The sequence below is a fragment of the Fistularia commersonii genome, chromosome 32 (assembly GCF_037954325.1).
Source record: "Fistularia commersonii isolate RoL2024-O1a breed Wild chromosome 32, RoL_Fcom_v1.0, whole genome shotgun sequence".
In the NCBI taxonomy this organism is placed as follows: Eukaryota; Metazoa; Chordata; class Actinopteri; order Syngnathiformes; family Fistulariidae; genus Fistularia; species Fistularia commersonii.
In genome coordinates, this window is record NC_141315.1 from 9,606,719 (window position 1) to 9,627,162 (window position 20,444).

Sequence of the window (20,444 nt, forward strand, 5' to 3'; positions counted from 1 at the left end):
TAACCAGCATCTTTCTGATGTCTAACTCCTATTTCTTTAAAATTGTAACCTGTGTGTTGTTAAAGACGAAACCACTTTAGCTTTGACAAAAAGCCGCTTCAGCTTTGAAAAGATGCTGCTTTAGCTTTGAGAGGGGAGGCTGCGTTTTCAGCGAGCTAAAGCAGCGTCTTCATCTTGCTAAAGCGGCGTCTTCACCGGGCTAGAGCGGCATCTTCATCTTGCTAAGCAGCGTCTTCTCCAAGCTAAAGCAGCGTCTTCGTCTTGCTAAAGCTGCTTCTTCACCAAGCTAAGGCTACGTCTTCGTCTCGCTAAGGCAGCATCTTCATCTTGCTAAAGCGACGTCTTCACCAGGCTAAAGCTACGTCTTCGTCTCGCTAAGGCGGCGTCTTCACCAAGCTAAGGCTACGTCTTCGTCTCGCTAAAGCAGCATCTTCATCTTGCTAAAGCGACGTCTTCACCAGGCTAAAGCTACGTCTTCATCTTGCTAAAGCGGTGTCTTCTCCAAGCTAAACCTGTGTCTTCTCCAAGCTAAAGCGGCGTCTTCACCAAGCTAAAGCAGCTCCTCACCAAGCTAAAGCTACGTCTTCATCTTGCTAAAGCGCCGTCTTCTCCAAGCTAAAGCAGCGTCTTCTCCAAGCTAAAGCTGTGTCTTTTCCAAGCTAAAGCTACATCATCATCTTGCCAGAGCGGTGTCTTCTCCAAGCTAAAGCGGCGTCTTCACCACATGAAAACAACAAACTTTGACTTCTTCCCCTCCTGGAGGTTAAAACCTTCTCGCCTGGACGCCGAAATCGTCGTCGTTTTAAACCTTAAAACCAAACCGAGCAACAAAAACCACCGCGGTGCAACTATTGACCTGCACCTCCGCCGACCTCGACCCCCCTGACAGGAAGTGGCGGCGGCTCGGGGGTCGCGGGGTGTTAGCCCGGACACGCTAGCCTAGCCGGCACGCCCTCTGCCTCTGACGCACCTGACATCATCGCAGCAGGCATCAGCTGCACCGCCGACGTTATATAAGTGCTTGTTTCAGAGCTTTCAGCGCCGGCGGGGAGAGGGGGAGGAGGAAGAGGAGAAGAAGAAGGAGGAGGAGGAGGAGGAGGAAGAAAGACAGACACAGAAAAGAGGGTCACAAAAAAAAAGAGAGAGGCCCCGGCTTGGGAAAGACTGGAGAAGGTCACCTCGGGCCCCACGGAGGAGGTCCAGCCCGGAGAGGAGGAGGAGATAAGAAGAAGAAGAAGAAGGTCAGACGAGGTGTGGAGGAGCGAAGCCTCGTTTGACCTTTGACCCCCTCCTCCCCTCCATCTTTCCCTTCATCCCTTCCAAGTGGCTCCGCTGAGAGCGAACCCTTCACGGCCCGACGACGGATTTGTCCGCGGCTAATCATCAACCCGCCGAGGGAACATGGCCGTTCCAGCTGATGGCTAATGATTAATGTGTGTGTGTGTGTGTGTGTGTGTGTGTGTGTGTGTGTGTGTGTTGGCCGATCCGACTCGTTAGCTTTCGTTGCATCGGTTGCGACTTTTCCCCGACTGCATGGCGGCTTTCGCCACGTCTGATCCCCAAATCCTGCATACATGTCGCTTGACTACTTCCTGTGTGTTTCCACGGCAACGCAGTCCCGATCCAACATCAGCCCACATGTTAGCGATGCTAGTCAACATTAGCTGGGTTTAATTAACACCGGTTGGTACGTTACAATAGTTTCTTAGAACTAGCTAGTAGGGCTATTCGTAACGGCTAACAAGAAGCGGTTAAAGTCAAAAGGTCGCTACGTTTTATTGGCTATTGTAGCAGTGACATCACAACCCTAATCCAATCACCATTGACTGACAGAATATTGATCCACAAATATCCCAATCGGCAAACACATCGACCAATAGCATCCTCCGATGCACAAAGCAAGTCGAGCAACATCAAGCTAAGCCAAACCAATAGCATCCTTGAGCTTAGCTTAGCCAACGTTGTCAGATGAATAACCGTGTCAAGCTAAATAAAACTTAGCTCAGCCAATAGCATCGTCCGACGGATAAACGCGTCAAGTTATATTATGCTTAGCTAAGCCAATAGCATTGTCCGACGGATAAAAGCGTCAAGTTATATCGAGCTTGGCTAAGCCAATAGCATCGTCCGACAGATAAACGCGTCAAGTTACATCGAGCTTAGCTAAGCCAATAGCATTGTCTGACGGAAAAAAGCGTCAAGCTAAATCGAGCTTAGCTTCTGAGCTTAGCTTCATGAATCCACTCGCTCAACCGTGAGCCAAAGACGAACTTAAACGAAAACCCGCCTTCCTAGCATCACGCTAGCAACTGCCGCTTCACACACAGTTTGCTCTGGTTTCGTGGTCGCGTTTATCTTCCCACGGCAGCCGGCGGCGCCTGTCGGCCATATTGGAAGCACATATCAGCAGCTCTGCAGCCGCCCAATCGCCGATCGACCAATTGATCCGCAGAGATGCTAATCACACAATTTAATATCCAAACACGGACGACCTGTTAGAAGAGACGAGGCGGCGTTGGATCTTTCGAACACGTTTTTAAAAATAGATCATCAACGGCCGCCGTCGTCTTCAATCCCCGTCAATAATCACGATCACACGGTAATAACGGCGTTTTATTGACGGGCCGCTCGCCGCCATGACATCCGCCGCTAATGAGGTTACATTTCAAATCATTCCATTTTATTACCAGATATATTTGTTTTTCGTGATTCTCCCCGGGTGTGTGATAACACCAGACCGAAACGGCGATATTGATCGGGGTCGGGTCCGGCGTTTGAATAACGTCGGAGGCATTAAGTGATTCGTATCGATCGGAATCTGGGAATTTACCGCGGGACGTGTTAAAAAAAAAAAAAAAAAAAAAAGAAATAATAAAAGAATACGAGACCGGCAGGAGTGACTTAATCTTTTATCGCCGATCAATAACGCTGTCATAAACGCCGCCGGCCCCCGAGGGGTAAATATTAATTTCATGCAGAAGAGAGCGAGGTCATCGGATCCGCTCCCGTCGCCATGGTATCCATCGGAATCGGTGAATGTGATCGGAGCGCGGTTCCCGATCAAAAGATCGATCAATTGATCGATACATCAACAGAGGTCAACACCTGGTGACCCTCAGGTCCAAGAACTACATCCAGAAACTACAAAATATCACACACAGACACACACACACACACATATACACGCACATGCACGCGCCTATGGTGTCCATCCGCTGATCGATCGATCTGATCCTGCACGTGAATTTTGACGTCACTTTCTAATCGATCGTCCGGTCAGACTCGTGCGGAAGGCGGGGTCGTGCGTGCGTGCGTGCGTGTCCGCTCCTGAACGTCTGACCCCCCCACGCGACTCCATCCGGGTCACGCTCAGCCGCGGAAACGAAATATCGCGAGATTTTAACTCTGGGGGGGGGGGGGGGGGAAATAATATTAACGATTCCAACAATAACAGGAGTAAAGGTCACGTGAAGGCGTCCCACGCGCGTTCGCGAGCGTCTACGATGCACGTGTGCATGCGGAGGATATGAGTGCGTGTGCGTGTGTGTGTGTGTGTGTGTGCGCGCCGCAGCAGAACATAAATCCCAAGTTTCCCCCCATCACCACTAACACCCGCGCGCGAACGTGCACGGCGCGGATTTTTTCACGCACACACACACACACAACCGATGTCACACACTGCGCTTGCGCGTAAAAAACACAAGGAAAACAACAACAACAATAACAATAATAATAATAAAAATAATAATAATAATGACGTTAAATGGCGACGGGGGGGGGGGGGGGGGATCTCGCGACACTTACCGTGGTTTGGCGTCGGCGGCGTCTGCGGCCCCCACGCACACGCACACACGCGGTCCGGCGGCGGTCCCCCGTGGGTGTGTGTGTGTTAGTGTGAGTGTGTGTGTGTGTGTGTGTCTAGTAGGCGGAAACGGAGGAGGGGGAAGTCGGCGGGGCTCCTCCGGTGCGTGTGTCCGGACCGAGAGTGTCCGCCGGACGGCTGCACGTAAACCCCCCTCTCCTCCTCCTCCTCCTCCTCCTCCTCCTCCTCTTCTTCTTCTTCTTCTTCTTCTTCTTCCTCCTCCTCCTCCCTCTCTCCGGTCCCGGTGCTCCGTACCGTTAAACGATCTCCGTGCAAAAAAAAAAAAAAAAAAAAAAAAAAGAAAAAAAAAGAAAAAAGCTCCTGCACGGAAACGACGACTTTCTCCCTCTTCTTCTTGTTCCTCTTTTCCTTCCTCCTCCTCTTCCTCCTTCTTCTTCTTCTTCTTCTTCTTCTTCTTCTTCTTCTTCTTGTTCTTCCTCCTCCCCCCCGCTCTCTCCCGGCGTAGCTCGCCTTCCAGTCGCGTTCGGACGGGGCTGCAACGGCAGTGGAGGAGGAGGAGGAGGAAGAGGAGGAGGTGTGTGTGTGTGTGTGTGTGTGTGTGTGTGTGTGTGTGTGTGTGTGTGTGTGTGTGTGTGTGTGTGTGTGGAGGGGGGGGGGGGTGGAGGAGAAGTGCGGTTCTCGCTCCTCCCTCCGCTTTCTGCGGGGATTCATACCGCGCAGCGCCTCCCGCAGGACGACGGACGCGGTGCAGGGAGGAAGCTGACCTTTGACCCCCCCCAACCCCGGCTGCTCGGATATTTGTTTATTTACTTTTGTTTAAAAGAAAAACAATGAAATCTTTACAATAATAATAAAATTTGATGTTATTTTTATATGTCAATGATGTGGGTAATATTTATGGGAAAATTAGTTTTTATTTTAGCAATTATTATTATCATCATCATCATCATCATCATGATTATTATCTATGATAGAAATTGCATTATAATTTAAAAAAAAAAACATCATACTGTTTTATTTTTAGTTGTTGCTATTGTCATTTACATATATATATATATCTATATATATATACATATATAATGTATGCATTTTTCTTTTTGCTTGTTTTTCTAGCATGACTTTTTTTTGAAATAATACAAAATATCATATGATTGTTGTGGCTAATATTTATTTGTTAATTTTTTTTGTTTTAATAACTATTATTATCACCATCATCATCATCATTATCATTATTTATTTTAGAAATTATACTTAGATAAATCATATTTTTTATCATACTGTGTTATTTTTAGTTGTTGTTATTGTCATTTACATTTATAATGTACATACTTTTCTTTTTGCTTGTTTTTCTAACATGAGTATTTTTTTGAATTATATAAAATATCATATAATTGATGTGGCAAATATTCATTGTTAAATTAATTATTTTTATTTTAGTAATTATTAATATCACCATTATCATTATTATTGTTCTATTATAGAAATTGTAATTAGAATTATATGTATTTTATTATCAAACTGCTATTTTTATTTGTTGCTGTTGTCATTTATGTATATATAAAATCCATGTAATTTTTTGGTTGTTTTTCTAACATTATTTTTTTGAAATAATATAAAATATAATATTATTGATGTGGCTAATATTTATTGTTAACATTATTATTTTTATTTTACTAATTATTATCACAATCATCATCATTATTAATAATTATAATAACAATCATCATCATTTTCATCATACTGTAAGAATGATTTTATTGTTGCTGCTGTTGCTTTCCATGTATACATATATCTAGGTATGTATATATATATAAAACAATAAAGCAACTGATTTGAGAAAAATAAGGAAAGCGTTTTTCTAATTTATATCATTTCCTCCCAATTTCCCACATTGGAGAAATGTTTTTTTAAATAATGATTATTGTTGTTGTTGTTCTTGAAGTAGTTATTATGTTGTTGTTGTTCTGATCACCATCATTCTTCTTTTTCTTCTTCTTGTTGCAGTTGGGATGACTGTCTTCACTGTTATTGTTGTTATAATAACAATTACTATCATTATTATTATCAATTATATAGTTGATATGGCTAATATTTCTTCTTAATTTTTTTTATTCTTAACAATTATTATCATAATTATCATTATTATTATTATATTAATGATAATGATAATTATTATTATTTTGATCATTCCTTTATGTATTGGATTGTTGTTGTTTATTTATACATATTTTTTTATGAATTATTTTCCATTTAATTCCTGTAGGGAATAGTCGCATCAAACCAGTGCTTTTATTTTGAAATATCTGATCCCCTATTTTCACTCCTGCCTCCACTGATTTTATCGTTAGTCTGTATTTAAACGTTATACACATTCAAAACAGCAGACTTTCATTTCACAAATGGCGTTGCGGCCGGACACACACACACATCTGCAGCCTCCCGTCCAATCAGCTGCGCGAGGATCCATGTGGTTTCCTCTGCTTCTGAGTATCTCCAGCTGAGATCCTCCACCTGAAGCTGATCACCAATCAGAGTCGGCATGGCGACTCCAGCCTGACGCTCAACCGGAGTCCACAATCAGAAACTAGAGGAAACAACCAAAAGTTAAGAGTGTGCAAGCAGGAGTGTGTGACCAAAAACAAAAATACACAATGAAAAACCAGCATGTACAGCCAGGGAATAGAGTTTGCAACCAAAAATCCAGAGATCAGAAATCAGAGTACTCAACTGGACACCAGAGGACAAGACTGGATATCAGAGTACACAATTAGATACCAGAGTGCGCAACTGGACACCAGAGTACACAAATGGACATCAGAGTACACAATTAGATACCAGAGTACACAACTAGATACCAGAGAACACAATTAGATACCAGAGTACACAATTAGATACCAGAGTACACAACTAGATACCAGAGAACACAATTAGATACCAGAGTACACAACTAGATACCAGAGAACACAATTAGATACCAAAGTACACAACAGGACACTGGAGTACAAGACTACAACTGGAGACCAAAGTAGACAACTGGACATCGGAGTACAAAACTAGATATCAGAGTACACAATGAGATATCAGAGCACGCAATTGGAAACCAGAGTACATGAATGGACATCATAGTACACAACTGGATACCAGAGTACACAATTAGATATCAGTGTACACAACTGGACACCAGAGTACACAAATGGACATCAGAGTACACAACTAGATACCAGAGTAGACAACTGGAGACCAGAGTAGACAACTGGACACCGGAGTACGCAACTGGACATCAAAGTACACAACTAGATACCAGAGAACACAACTAGATATCAAAGTACACAACAGGACACCAGAGTACACAACTGGACACCAGAGTACACAACTAGATACCAAGGTACAATACTAGATACCGGAGTAGACAACTGGAGACCAGAGTACACAATTGGACGCCGGAGTACACAACTAGATACCAGAGTACACAACTAGATACCAGAGAACACAACTAGATATCAGAGTACACAACTAGACACCATAGTACACAATTGGACAGGAGAGTGCACAACTGGACATCAAAGTACACAACTAGATACCAGAGTAGACAACTAGATATCAGAGTACACAACTGGACACCAGAGTACACAACTAGATACCAAGGTACAATACTAGATACCGGAGTAGACAACTGGAGACCAGAGTACACAATTGGACGCCAGAGTACACAACTAGATACCAGAGTACACAACTAGATACCAGAGAACACAACTAGATATCAGAGTACACAACTAGACACCATAGTACACAACTGGACATGAGAGTACACAACTGGACACCAGAGTACACAACTAGATACCAAGGTACAATACCAGATACCAGAGTAGACAACACCAAAGTACAATACTAGATACCAGAGTGAGTAACAGGATATAAGAGTACACAACTGGACACCAGAGTACACTACGAGACACCAGAGTATGCGACTGGACTCCAAAGTACACAACTAGACACTGATGACACAACTACACATCACAATGCGCTACAGAAATCCGGAGTACACGACCGTGGTACAAGTCCTGCAACCATGACAACGGGGTTTAAACGGAGGAAACCACATGGATCTTCGCACAGCTGATTGGTGGGAGTACTCAGGCGGGAGTACTCAGGCAGGAGTACTCAGGTGGGAGTACTCAGATGGGAGTACTCAGGCAGGAGTACTCAGGTGCATGGAGTGGACGGGGGCAGGACAGAGGGCAAGTACTCAAGCCAGCTGGAACATGAGTGATCAATAAGTCCTTCAGGCTGGATGCAGGGAAGGGGCTTCTCTCACCATGATTATTGATCCCCATTGATTGGGTATTGGTCACTGGATCTGTGGATCAATCTGAAGAAGAAGAAAAAACACAAATAACTATTTATATTTTTTTAAATCATGTCTGTTCCACTGGGTTAGATTTAGCCAATAAAGCAAGATTTAAATAAGATTAAATAAAATAAACTTTATTGATCCTCATAAGGGCAAATTCTTTAATACTACTAATAATAATAATCTAATGATAATAATAATAATTTTGATACTAAACAATTTTATGTAAAACATATTTTGAATTTTAATTCAAATAATGAATTGAATAATTAGTATTTCATTAGATGATGATAATAATAATGACATATTTTATGCATCACTTTGGATTTAGCAAATTAAAGAAACATGGATCAAAATGATGACAATAATTAAATTGACATAAAATGTGTTCAAAATCATTCCATTAAGAAAAGGAAAAATCAATGAAAGAACAAATCAACTTCATGGGTTGAATGACTTCAGTAACAAAAAACCTGACACCATTAAATCCTTTTTTTTATTTTTTTAAACTTGACCAGCCTCCTGCTAAAATGGGTCATAAACCCTCAATAATAAATCAATAACCATAAAACAATTATATTTTTCTCCGTCCTTGTTGACTTGACGGGAGTTACAGATTTCACGGCACCCTTGTTCTGGAGGAACTTGGACGAAGCCACGTTCTGCCATCTGAGATCCCAGCTGGAGGTCCGAGAACCGCCGGGCCAATCGAATGAAGCGACACCACACTCGGCTCGCCGTCGCCGTGGCAACAGATCGGCTATTAGCTTTTTTTTTTTTTTTTATTTTAAATTCCGTCGGCCGTGTCTTCCAAACCCCCGACGGCGCCGACGAGAGCCAACCAAACCAAGACGCTAATCTATTAGCTTGCACGTGCTAGCGACCACACTTTACGCGACATATAGATAACCCGTTAGCAGTGATAATCTAATTCATCCGGGTTTGTTTTGCTAGTTAGCATCCAGCGCTAGCGGTTTTGACTAGTTTAAGGCTGTTCTGCGCGACGTTGCACACACACAGAGTCACAGGAGAGCTAGCAAACATCTCCAGATGACCGATGGCCGCCGTTGGAGTGGAACTTCCCCTCCCGCTTCCTCATTGGCTCTTCCTGTTTGGGCGTCCCGTCTGGTTGGATGATCTACGACGACCCCTCCGCCCGATGCATCACAATAGCCGCCGCCGCTCGTGATTTATCCGAAAAACGAACGTCCAAATGGAGGTTTCGCCTCCGCTCGCCAGTTCGAAGCGGCAAAAATCGGAACCCGTTCGAACCTTGTCGGTGCAGCTGCGGTCAAAAACCCTCCGTCGCGCAAAGCTCTTTTATTTTATTTCATTTTACGGGATCGTTACGTTTGACGACGTCGGGCCAATTGTTTTTCCATCCCATAATATCCCCCTCTCTCATTGTGACAGTCAGTGCAGAACAGCTTTACTGTAAAAGCTGCTGAAAAAAAAAAAAGATCCATTACTGGTGCAGCTGTTTGCAATATTTCCTACTGGAATGTGTGTGTCTGTGTGTGTGTGTGTGTGTAATGAGAGAAGACTGATCTCTGACACACACACACACACACACACACACACACACTGGATGGCTTCGAAATAAAATAAAAACACGCCACTAGCATTTTTCTTTTTTTTTTTTTTTTTTTTTTGGACGTTTTTCTTCCTCGTTGATTTTGAAAATGTCGTTACGACGCCCCGGTCCTACTGAGCGCGTGCAAAAAGGGGCAGGGAAAGGGCGGAGCCTATGAGCGACTGGCGAGCACGCCGTTTCCATCCCAGATACGCCGCCGGTAAAAAAAGTGACCGAACGCCATTTACGACACATCTGACCTCACGGGGGGGGGGGGGGGGGGGTCGCTCAAGGGAAGGGCGCCCCCTAGAGGCCGGTCGGGGAACTGCAACACCCGCAGCGCTAAAAAGCTAAAAAGCAAATCGACCTAAACTGCTCCGTCCCGCCTCCGTGTTTGTCCTTGTCGACGATAAGGATCCAGATCCCCATCTGGAACGCTGGCGATCGTCTTTTTCTACTTCTGTTACCCCGGCAACAGGTCCCGCTGGGGGAATTGGGATGCATCTTAACAACCCTTGCATTCTAGGATGGAAGCCGCGCCTGGATTTTAACTCTAAACATATATATATACATCAGGCTCCGCCCCCTTTTTTTTTTTTTCCCCCCCTCCGTTCTCCTCGGAGAACCCGCGATTAATGTTTCCTCTCCCGGACCCCCCGCCTCTTTTAATCCCACGGCGGCGGCGTCCGCGAAGAGCACCTCCATTAGCGCGCCGCCGTCATCGCCTCGTCCCCTTTGTGCGCCGCCGCCGAAGAAGATGAATCATTGTTCCCGGACTCGGCGGGACATTTGCATTCGCCGCCCGCCGTCCGCCTCGTCGGATCCCCCCCCCATCCTTCGCTCGGAGGCGGAAATGAGGCGGAGTCCCGCCGAGACGGATCCGAAGGGATGGAGGAGGCCGGCGCCGGAGAGGAGCGGGCGTATCCCGCCGCCGCGGCATCGAAAATGAACGAATGAATGACATTGTGAGGAGGGGCGGCGGCGGGTGAGACCGCCGTGATGATGTCATCACCGTCCCCTCCTCTTCCTCCTCCAGATAAAAGGTTAGCCGCTGCTAATCTCCTCCGTTTGAGAGGGTTCTTTTAAAGTCATTAGCGCTGTTAAAGCGCGAGCAATCGTCATCTTCTCACCTTGAACACCCGCCGCCGCTGAACGCCGGCGCCAAAACTAGCTCAAGAGGCCTCTTGAGGCGAGCAGGAAGTGCCTTTGAGAGTCTTCAAAAGCCTTCAAACACAACGGGGAACGTCCACAAACGGGCCTTTTCGGGGCGCGCTTCATGCCGAGCCAGAGGACGGATCTTCGCCTTGGGCGGGAACCAACCGACGGCTAGGAATAGATAATCTGGCTTGTTGTGTTAGCTTTGTTAGCCGTTAGCTGTTAAGCGAGCGACCCCGCCGGGAGCCGAAAACCAGCATTAGCTACAGCGGTCACGTGACCTGGACGCTAAGGCAGGATCATGTGACCAAAGTCAGGGAAGTTAGCTTCGCGGGAAGCTAGGGTGCAAAAGGGGAAAACCTTCAGCACACCCAGGATGTTAGCCACAGTGGTTAGCATGCTAGTGCAGAGAGAGCAACACCCTGCTTGCAAACAGCAAAGACGCTTTGTGTTGCTGTGAAACCGCCGACGGGGAAAGACTGGATTTAATCCACTGACCCGGCGGTGACCCCCCCCCCCCCCACCACCACCACCAACACTCTCCAAATTCTTGTAAGACTTTGTAGATAACTCCTCGCCTCGAGCAGCGCAGCTATTAGCCGCGAGTACTTCTGTCCACTTCAATCCCCTCATTGTGTAAGACAAAAAGAAAACTTGCGGCGGCGTCCAGGAAGCCGCCGCTCCCCCCGCGGGGCCCGACATCTGAGGCGTGCAAACCAGCGGCACATGTGCGAAGACAAACGCAAAGATGGAGCGCGGTGCCGCGTGACAGCGACGGACGGCTGTTTGTCGTTAGCCGTGTTTGTCCCGCGCCGTCCCGGAATTCGAACGGCGGAGAAACGGTTCCGCGGACGATGCTAAGCCGTCCTGAGACGCTCAAGCGCTCGCCTGTGTGATCGCTGAGGTGGAAGGAGACGCTACGATCATGGCGGCGTTTCATCAGGCGGGGGAATGAAAGCTACGCTAGGAGTTTCGGGGGAAAGATGTTCGCTGCCCTTGCTCGGTTTCGGATGAGGAGGAGCGGCGTCTTTGACAGGCGACTTCATTCACAGCCAAGGCTCATTGAACAGCTAGCTCTCATGCTAATCCTAACTCACATACTACGGCTAGCGCTCATGCTACGCCTAACTCCCATGCTGCAATAAGCTCTCGTGCAACAGCTAGCTCTCGGGCAAATCCTGGCTCTCCTACTACACCTAGCACTCATGCTACAGCTTATTGTCTTACCTGTGGTAGCTGTTATGCTACAGTTAGAACATATGCTGCAACTAGTCTTCATGCTGCAGTAAGATCTCATGCAACAGCTAGCTCCAGTGCAAATCCTAGCTCTCAGACTACAGCTAGCACTCATGCTGCAGCCTGTTGTCATGCCAGGGCTAGCGCTATACCACAGCTAGCACTTACAGTATATTACAGCTAGTCTTAATTCTGCAGCAAACTCTCATGCAAACAGCTAGCTGTCGTGCAAGTGCTAGCTTTCAAACAACAACTAGCACAATTGCTACAGCGAGTTGTCATACAAGTGTCATCTCTCATTAGCGTGCATGCTACAAGCCATGCAAATGCTAACTTTCATGCCACAGCTCACCATGCAATAACTAACCATCAGATCCAGCTAAGCTGTTATTCAACAGCTAGCGCTAATGCTACAGTTGCTTCTCGAGCAAAAGGCAGCTCGCGTGCAACTGCTAGCGCTTACACTTCAGCTAGCTCTCATGCTATAGTTTGCATAAGTGTCAAACTAGCATTACACCAGACAAAAAGTATGGATGCATATGTGTGTGTGTGTGTGTGTGTATATAAACATATTTCAACCATGTGACCAATCAACCACCATGACAACCTGCCAGAAAATGTGCTGCTTTGCACGCACGCATCTCTGGTTCTGGTTCGTGGTTCTGGTTTTCGCTGATTCCCCAGGAGCGCCGCCGGCGGCTCCTACTGGGGTGAGCGCCCATTTGTATTCCGTCTGCGGCGGCTTGGCGCCCGTCACCGCTCGATTGTTTTGCACGCACGCTCATCTTTCGCATCCAGCTAACCGATCCTCCCCGCAAGGGACGACAAATCCAACCTGAAGTCGAACACAAACATAAAAACAATTTGCTCAGCTTGGGAATTACTCCCACTGTGTGTCTTTTTCAATCTAACCCTCACATTAGCCGCGCGCCGCAAACACGGCTGCTAATTGATCCTGTCTGCGGCCGGACAACTGCGACGGGCGCGCCGCGGCGCTTTCGGATCAAACATCATTAGCGCGAGCCAAGGTCACATGGCTGCGATCCCGGGAACAGAGAGGAGGATAAAGAACGTGATAGGAAAAGGGGCGGAGCCTGAGGACGAGGCCATTCTGAGGTTTTGTCCGTTAACCTCCGAGGAGTTGCTAACCGGCATGCTAGCTGTCTGCATAGCTGTCCGGAGGTACAAGTCAGGGTTCCGGACGCCTCTTTGGTCCTTCTGGATTTATGGCTATTAACAAGCATTGGATGGGACTGCTTCCTGAACTGGTTTATAAACAACAAAAAAACAACAAACTAGCCGCTAACAAGGTGCTAACCGCTAGCTGAGACGCATTGGTCATTCTGCATCTGTTGCGCAAACGGCTGCTGTGCGCCCCATGGGCAAACACAGCTTTGATTTTTTTTTTTTTTTTTTTTAAGTCCATTTATTTATTTTTGTAATTCCAAAACCGTAGCTTAGCATGAAAGAGGCCGTATGCTAGCGCGCGACGGTCGGTCTGAGCCGAGGGTCAAAGGGAGAAGACGCCCATGAATACAAGGCAGTCGTCGGCATAGAAAAGAAGTTTTCGTGGGTAAATCTGATGTCCCGTCTGCTGGAGTGGTTCCACGGTTCTACGGTTCTTCGGTTCCACGGTTCTTCGGTTCCGCGTTTCCAGAATTACTCGACCAAGATAGAAGACTCATCGGGAGATAATGAGCAATTACGAGTTCTTCCCCGACAGACGGATATATTATCATTCCGCCAGCATCCCTCGCAGGCTGGGTGGCCGGGGAGGCGATACTCCATCGACACACACACACACACACACACACACACACACACACAAATATTCGCCATGGCAACAACACTCCTGGTTGAAGAACCTGGAGAACATTAAGAGAGGGGCTTTCAAAACAACTCGTCCTCAAACAACCTTCTGACCTCCAACCCAGCAGAACCTTCCTCCGCTCCACCACAGGCATTTTTCCTCAGATATCTCGCTTTATTTACTGTTTCGATCCGTTCGTGTGACATTTATCCTTCCTTTTCTTCTCCTCCTCCAAGAGATTTTTTTTTCTGCTCATATTCTGAAAACCAGACGCAGTCGTTTCCCGGTAATACTCATAATAATCCATTCACATCTTGTTGAGGCCTCTGCTACATATCATGGTGCTGATTGCCCCCCCCCCAACACACACACACACACACACACACACACACACACACCACCTCCAGAAGGCGTGGTTTCCAGACAAGATGACGCGTGGCTCCATCTCTATAGGCAACCGGCAGGAATGTACTTATAAGGTTGCATCCTTTTTCAGTTTGTCGGGGGTGGGCTGAACACAATGTGCTGTGTGTGTGTGTGTGTGCAATTATGTCTGCACACACACACACACACACACACACCAGATACGAAGACGAACGGCATGAACAGACAGGCGGCGTTCGGCGTGGAGGCCAGAGGAGTAATCACGTTGGATCCGCGGGATCTGTCCGCCCACCAGAGCGCCGGACGGGTTCTCCGGGTTCTCCGTGACCCTCCTCCCGTGACCCCCAAAAACTCCAAGCGTTGCACGTGCACCCCCGCGACCCCATCCTCCGTCAGAAAGTTTATATCTGAAAGCTCGTCTCGTGTTTTCGGCACATTAGCGCGCAGGTTAAATCCTCGATTTGCCTCCACATCCGCATTTCGGCTCCTGGATGATTAAATTAATTTGGATCGTACCAAGACGAACCCCCCCGCTTATTCATCTGCTGAGTCAGGTGACCCCCCTCCCTCCCCCCCCCAATGAGGATGGATTCTCCCGAGCAGCCTCGAGAGATGTTTTTGATTTGCCGCCGATCCATCTCGCGTCTTCGTGTAGCGTTGAGCTCTTTGATTGATCTCTCCTTCATCCTCCTCCTCTCATTCCATGTTTCAGTTTTTATTTACAACAGAGACACAATGGATGCGTTGCATCAGATGAAGCGCACGATACCCGCGTCCATCTGGTGTCCCTTAGCGGCAACCACGCTGCCATTTATGTGTGTGTGTGTGTGTGTGTGTGTTGTGTGGGGGGGGTGATTCCACCAGACACGGAGATCAGACGCCCCTTCCCGGAGAGGAATCCATTAAAACACAACCAGTTGAGCTAATGCTAAGCTAACATGATTACATCCCTGTACAGCTGTATTATTAGATATCGACTGATTGATTGATTCTGAGTCCGGCTGATATCATCTTTCTCTGCCGGGCGGCCATGTTGAAAAAGCCCCCAAAAAAAAAAACGGGAACCCCATTTTTCCCAGCCGCACTCGAACGCAACATGAGGAGGATTAGCCAGCGATGACGCCTTTACGGCCGTTTTCCTTCCCCTCGGAGGGAAACGCTTGGATGAAATGTCGGGTTTCGGCGTCCGGGCGGCGCCCGTGACGAAACCCAAACCACACAAGGTCGGCGTCTGGACGCCAAGCAGCTCCGGGGCGCCACGGCGCCGAGACATCGCTCGCGGAAGAGTCGCATCATCAGACGGGAGGAAGACGCACAATTTTGGGGCTAGCGGCGGCCGCGCGAGGCCAAGATGGCCGCCGGCCGGATCCGGCTCACCTCCGGAGGCAACCGGCAACCCGACGTGTCGGAAAAACGCGATGCATTCAGGTGTAAACCGCCGCTACGCGCTTACCGATGAAGTGTCCGGATTCCCGACGCTGCCATTTTGACATTGAACGCACCGCTGTGTGAGCTGGCAGCTAGAAAGAGAAAGAGTAACAGATTATCATGAGTCTGTGTGTGTTTGAGTTACTTGTGTGTGTGTGTGTGTGTGTGTGTGTGTGTGTGTGTGTGGGTGTGTGTGTCACCCGCCGCAATGCGTCAGGATCCCCTCGTGCACACGCAGCTCCTGGCAGCGGTGAGGCCTGCATGTTCTAGCAAGGAGATGTTCCTCCGTTGCGTTCCAGACCTGATACATCCATCGTGTGTGTATGTGTGTGTGTGTGTGTGTGTGTGTGTGTGTGTGAAAGTGAGCAGGAAAAGCTGATTAGTGATTTGAGGGGAAATCAGGTTAGCGACGTCACCTGGGGGCCAGTTTCCCTGATATGATACAGATTAGGCAAGCGTCGTTAATCCAGGCGAGACCGGCAGATTAATCCAATATTTAAACGACGTTCAAACTCTTAATTGAAAATGCGGGGCTCGGGACGATGGCAGGCGGCTGCCTGGGTCCCGCTCAGGGGACGGCGTCGAAATCTTGGTCTAATCCTCGTAATTTGAGGTGATAATGTGTTTCAGATCTGCTTTTAATTTGCCCCCTCCTCTTTCACAAAAGTTGGTACATTCCACCGGGCAACAAATGGGTAGATGATCAATCGAGCGCGAAAAATATGTGTGTGTGTGTGTGTGTGTGTGTGTGTGTGTGTGTGTGTGTGTGTGTGTGTGACATGCTCCTGCTCCATGCACATGGGCATGCAGGAAAGCTAGCTGCTAAGATGATACAGAGTATAAACAAACCAACATCCATGCTAACTGTAGCATCCTACTCGCCGGGATTTCAGTTCCCCGCTGTCGTCATGACGATTAGATATATGGGAATTGAATAATGTACACTAATTATATATAAATTATAATCATTTAACAATTAATAATAATTATCAAATGCTGTCAGATGAACTTAAACACAAGAGAGAAAGACGGAGGTGAGAAGGGGTCAAGAAAAAATAGCGGCTATGGCGTTGGATGGATGTGATTGGCAGCGGGGCTGGGGGCGGAGCTTAGGGCGGGGCTGATAGTTTAATTCTGTTTGACGTATTTGATCAATTCTGTGAATTTTTTACGGCTATTTTAGCTTAGCATAAGGACATATCTGCAGCTAATATCACATGCTAGTTTGTCTTGCCACTAGTTTCTTGGAGCTTGTGACCAGCATGTCGGACGGCTCTTAAGGTCACATGACCCTCAGGCTCCGCCCCCTTTTGGTTCCCGGTGTGTTTGTGTCGGTCGGACGTTTAGCCGTATCCGTTAGCGACGTGTGATTTTTAAACTGTTTCCTCGTTCCCTTCCCTGCACTCTGATTGGCCGCCTCCCCCCAACATCTGTGGCTGCTGGAAACGTGAAATCGTCTTTACTGAGTCACCATGGTGATTTCTTTAAAACCCCGGAAGCCTTGGCGGCGGTGGCGGCGGCGGTGGCGGCGGCGGCGGCCATGACTGATCATCTGCTTCCCCCGCTGTCCCTCCGTCCCCAACTCTTTGAAAGGAGGGATGAAACGTGACGCCATGTTTAACCCCGACATCCAAGCCCCGCCCACTTCCATTAGCCCGCCTGTCAATCATCCGGAGCTGATAAGGCTCACACACACACACACACACACACACACACACAGACACACACTCCTTCACTGTGATGAATGTTGGGGACAAACTGCACCGCATTTGGGTTTAATAAAGTCCTCATGTGCAGCAGCCTGCTATGTATCCAAGCTCTGACACACACACAAACACACACACACACACACACACACACACACACACACACACACACCCCTGCAGTCCCAATGTGCTTTTGGTCTTGATGCTACAGTCCAACATTTGATCTTCACTGGATTTGAAGATGTGTGTGTGTGCGTGTGTGCGTGTGTGTGTGTGTGTGTGTGTGTGTGTGTGTGTGTGTGTGTGTGTGTGTGTGTGTGTACTCACGGGATCCCTCTGTGATCCTCCAGAAGGTTCCTCCAATCATGGTCCTCCGTGTTAATCCCTTCCTCTCAGCCAATCATGGACGGCGACACTGAATTGCTTAAATAAAGACATGTGACTTTTACCGACCAATCAGAACCTTGCACTGGGCGAGGGGGCGGAGCCAGGGCTTCCTCCAGGTGGGATCGCACCTTCCATAGGTCAGCCATTTTCAAACACGGCGCTCCTTGATTGACAGGCGCTCCTGTACAGACGTTCCTCCGTGGCTCCAGAAACAGGAAGTCGTTATCTTGTTGTTACCGTGGCAACGCACGGCGGCGGCGTGAAGCAAAAGGCCACGCAGGAGAAGATGAACGCTAACAGTGGGGGTTCCTCGCTGCACCTTCATCTCGCTCACCTCTACTCCCATCTTCTTCCTGTGCGTGTGTGTGTGTGTGTGTGTGTGTGTGTGTGTGTGTGTGTGTGTGTGTGTGTGTCCTGACTGACGTGCACCTAATGTCCCCCGGATCCGGTCCAGCTGCTGCTGGCAGGTGCAGCAACGCTAATTAACCCTGAGTGGGGACGTCTGGGTGATGGCGGCCAAAGGCTGCACCAGGGTTCTCCTCATGTTCTCCTCACGTCCTCCAGCCCTGGTTCTCCTCATGTTCTCCATCTTCCTCCAGCAGAACCCGTCACCAGGTTCACTGGAGACTCTAAACTGTCTGTGATTGACAGGCGACCCACCCGGGTTAAGCCCCGCCTCCTGTCCGCAGGGATTGGCTCTGCAAATGAATGAACAAATGATAGACAAAAATAATAATAATGATAATACAAATATAGTTATCATTATCATTGTTTTTGTAATAATTACAATAATAATAATAATAATAATAATTACTATCATTGTTGTTGTAGTATTATAATAATTACTAATTATATACTACTAATAATAATAATTGTTATTATTATTATGGATGCAGGTTCAGTGAGCTAAGCCCCGCCTCTTACCCAGTGACACTTGTGATTGGCTGACGTCGCCCTTCCCCCCCAAATAACCCCGAGGATGCTAATTTAGATTTGTATGCAAAACGTCATAAGTTAAAATCGTCAAACTGACAGGGATGAGGAGACGGTGTGTGATTTTTCCCACATTTTATCCAAACCTTGAATGCATCCTCTGTAAACATGAACTCAGAGTTTTGTTTTGTTTTTTTGGATTTGCCAGCCAATCAGAGCCGGGGCAGGAAAAAATCAGGTCATTGACGCTGCGTGTTAGCTTAAGATTAGCATTTTGAAAAAAAACAAATGAAAAGACGCTAACTTCCATTAGCATGTTAATTAACGCCGCCACCACTTGAGAATGTTAATGCCGCTGAGTTTTTTTTTTTAATCGTCAATGAGCCCCCCCCCGCTTTCATCTGGATTTGATCACACACACACACACACACACACACACACACACACTCATAGAGCTCCTTGCAAAAGCAATAGCATCCAAACAGCTCTATTAAAACGCCTCCTGCGCCGAAACTCAGAAAATACAATCCTCTGAAAATCAGAGTGGAGAATCTTCTGCTCCTCCTCCTCCTCTTTGTCCTCCACTGACTCCAATATCTCTTTATTTTCTCCCAGAGAAGCCTGGATTGATATTTCCACTGCCCTTTTTATTACGGGCTGCTGATTCTGCCGAGGAAATCAAAGCTCCGTTGATCCGTTGCCCCGGACCCCTCGCCGCCACCTTTATTTATCTAGTTTTCATTTTATTGCTAGGGGTCAAAGGTCAGCTTCTGTTTGTAAACATGTGTTTTATCCGTCTTATTATTACTACTGTTATCTAATCCGCGTCAGATTAGCATGCCACGCTCAAACAGGTGATAAGCTACGGGTTCCACGCGCCCGGCTGAGCTAGTAACTAGCACGCACTCGCTAACGGAATGGCGTCTCGCCGGGGGCGTCTGTCTTTTGTTCAACGCGGCGCCCGGACAGAAGCTAGGTGGCGCCCTGGAGAAACAGGAAGTCCCTTGCGATCTGCGCCCAGGAGGTTAGTGCACAAGGTGGATTATGTAATCCAGGAGGACGAAGTCCAGTTCGTCAAATCTGACGTCAAAGAACTACAAGTACAGTGTGTGTGTGTGTGTGTGTTTGTGTGTGTGTGTGTGTGTGAATGAATGTCGGCTGTCTCCAGATCTGGCCCTGTGATTGACAGCCGACCCGGTTAAGCCCCGCCTCTCACCACTTCCTGTTTCCCACTTCCCTGATGGTGGTGGTGGAGGGTTGGGGGGGGTCGGCTGCACGTAGCAGAGCGTGCCATCCCATAATTTCAGCACCCTTACCCGGGGCCTCCTCTGAATCCTCTTCCGGGAAACAAGAGGTGAAAGCTGCGAAAACAGAAGCGGCGGCTGGAAAGTAAATATCAGGAAATGATTGCTCGGGAATAAATGGCGTTTTATTGGCTCGCATGGCGGCGCCGCATTGTGGGGGTTTGATTTGTTTATTTCTTTGCGCCGCCGCTTGTTTCTTATCGCCTACGTACGGCTGAGGAAACACGATAAGGACGGGGAGGAGCGGCGGGGGTTCGAATCTTGTGTTTGCACCAATCGGCGCTCGGAAAACGATGATCCAAAGCGACACATGTATCGGAATCTGTGATTGAAGAAACGCAGCCAATGAAATTT

General features: G+C 47.6%; 1 protein-coding gene across 1 annotated transcript in view; it reads right to left on the bottom strand.

Annotated features, from left to right (window-relative positions):
- The window catches only part of LOC147215419 (thyroid hormone receptor alpha-B-like), a 92,209-nt gene extending 87,767 nt beyond the window's left edge, over positions 1-4,442 (bottom strand). The window contains 1 exon segment of the mRNA XM_086140141.1: positions 3,805-4,442. The gene's annotated coding sequence lies outside the window, so the exon portion shown is untranslated.
- Positions 4,443-20,444: the final 16,002 nt, after the last annotated feature.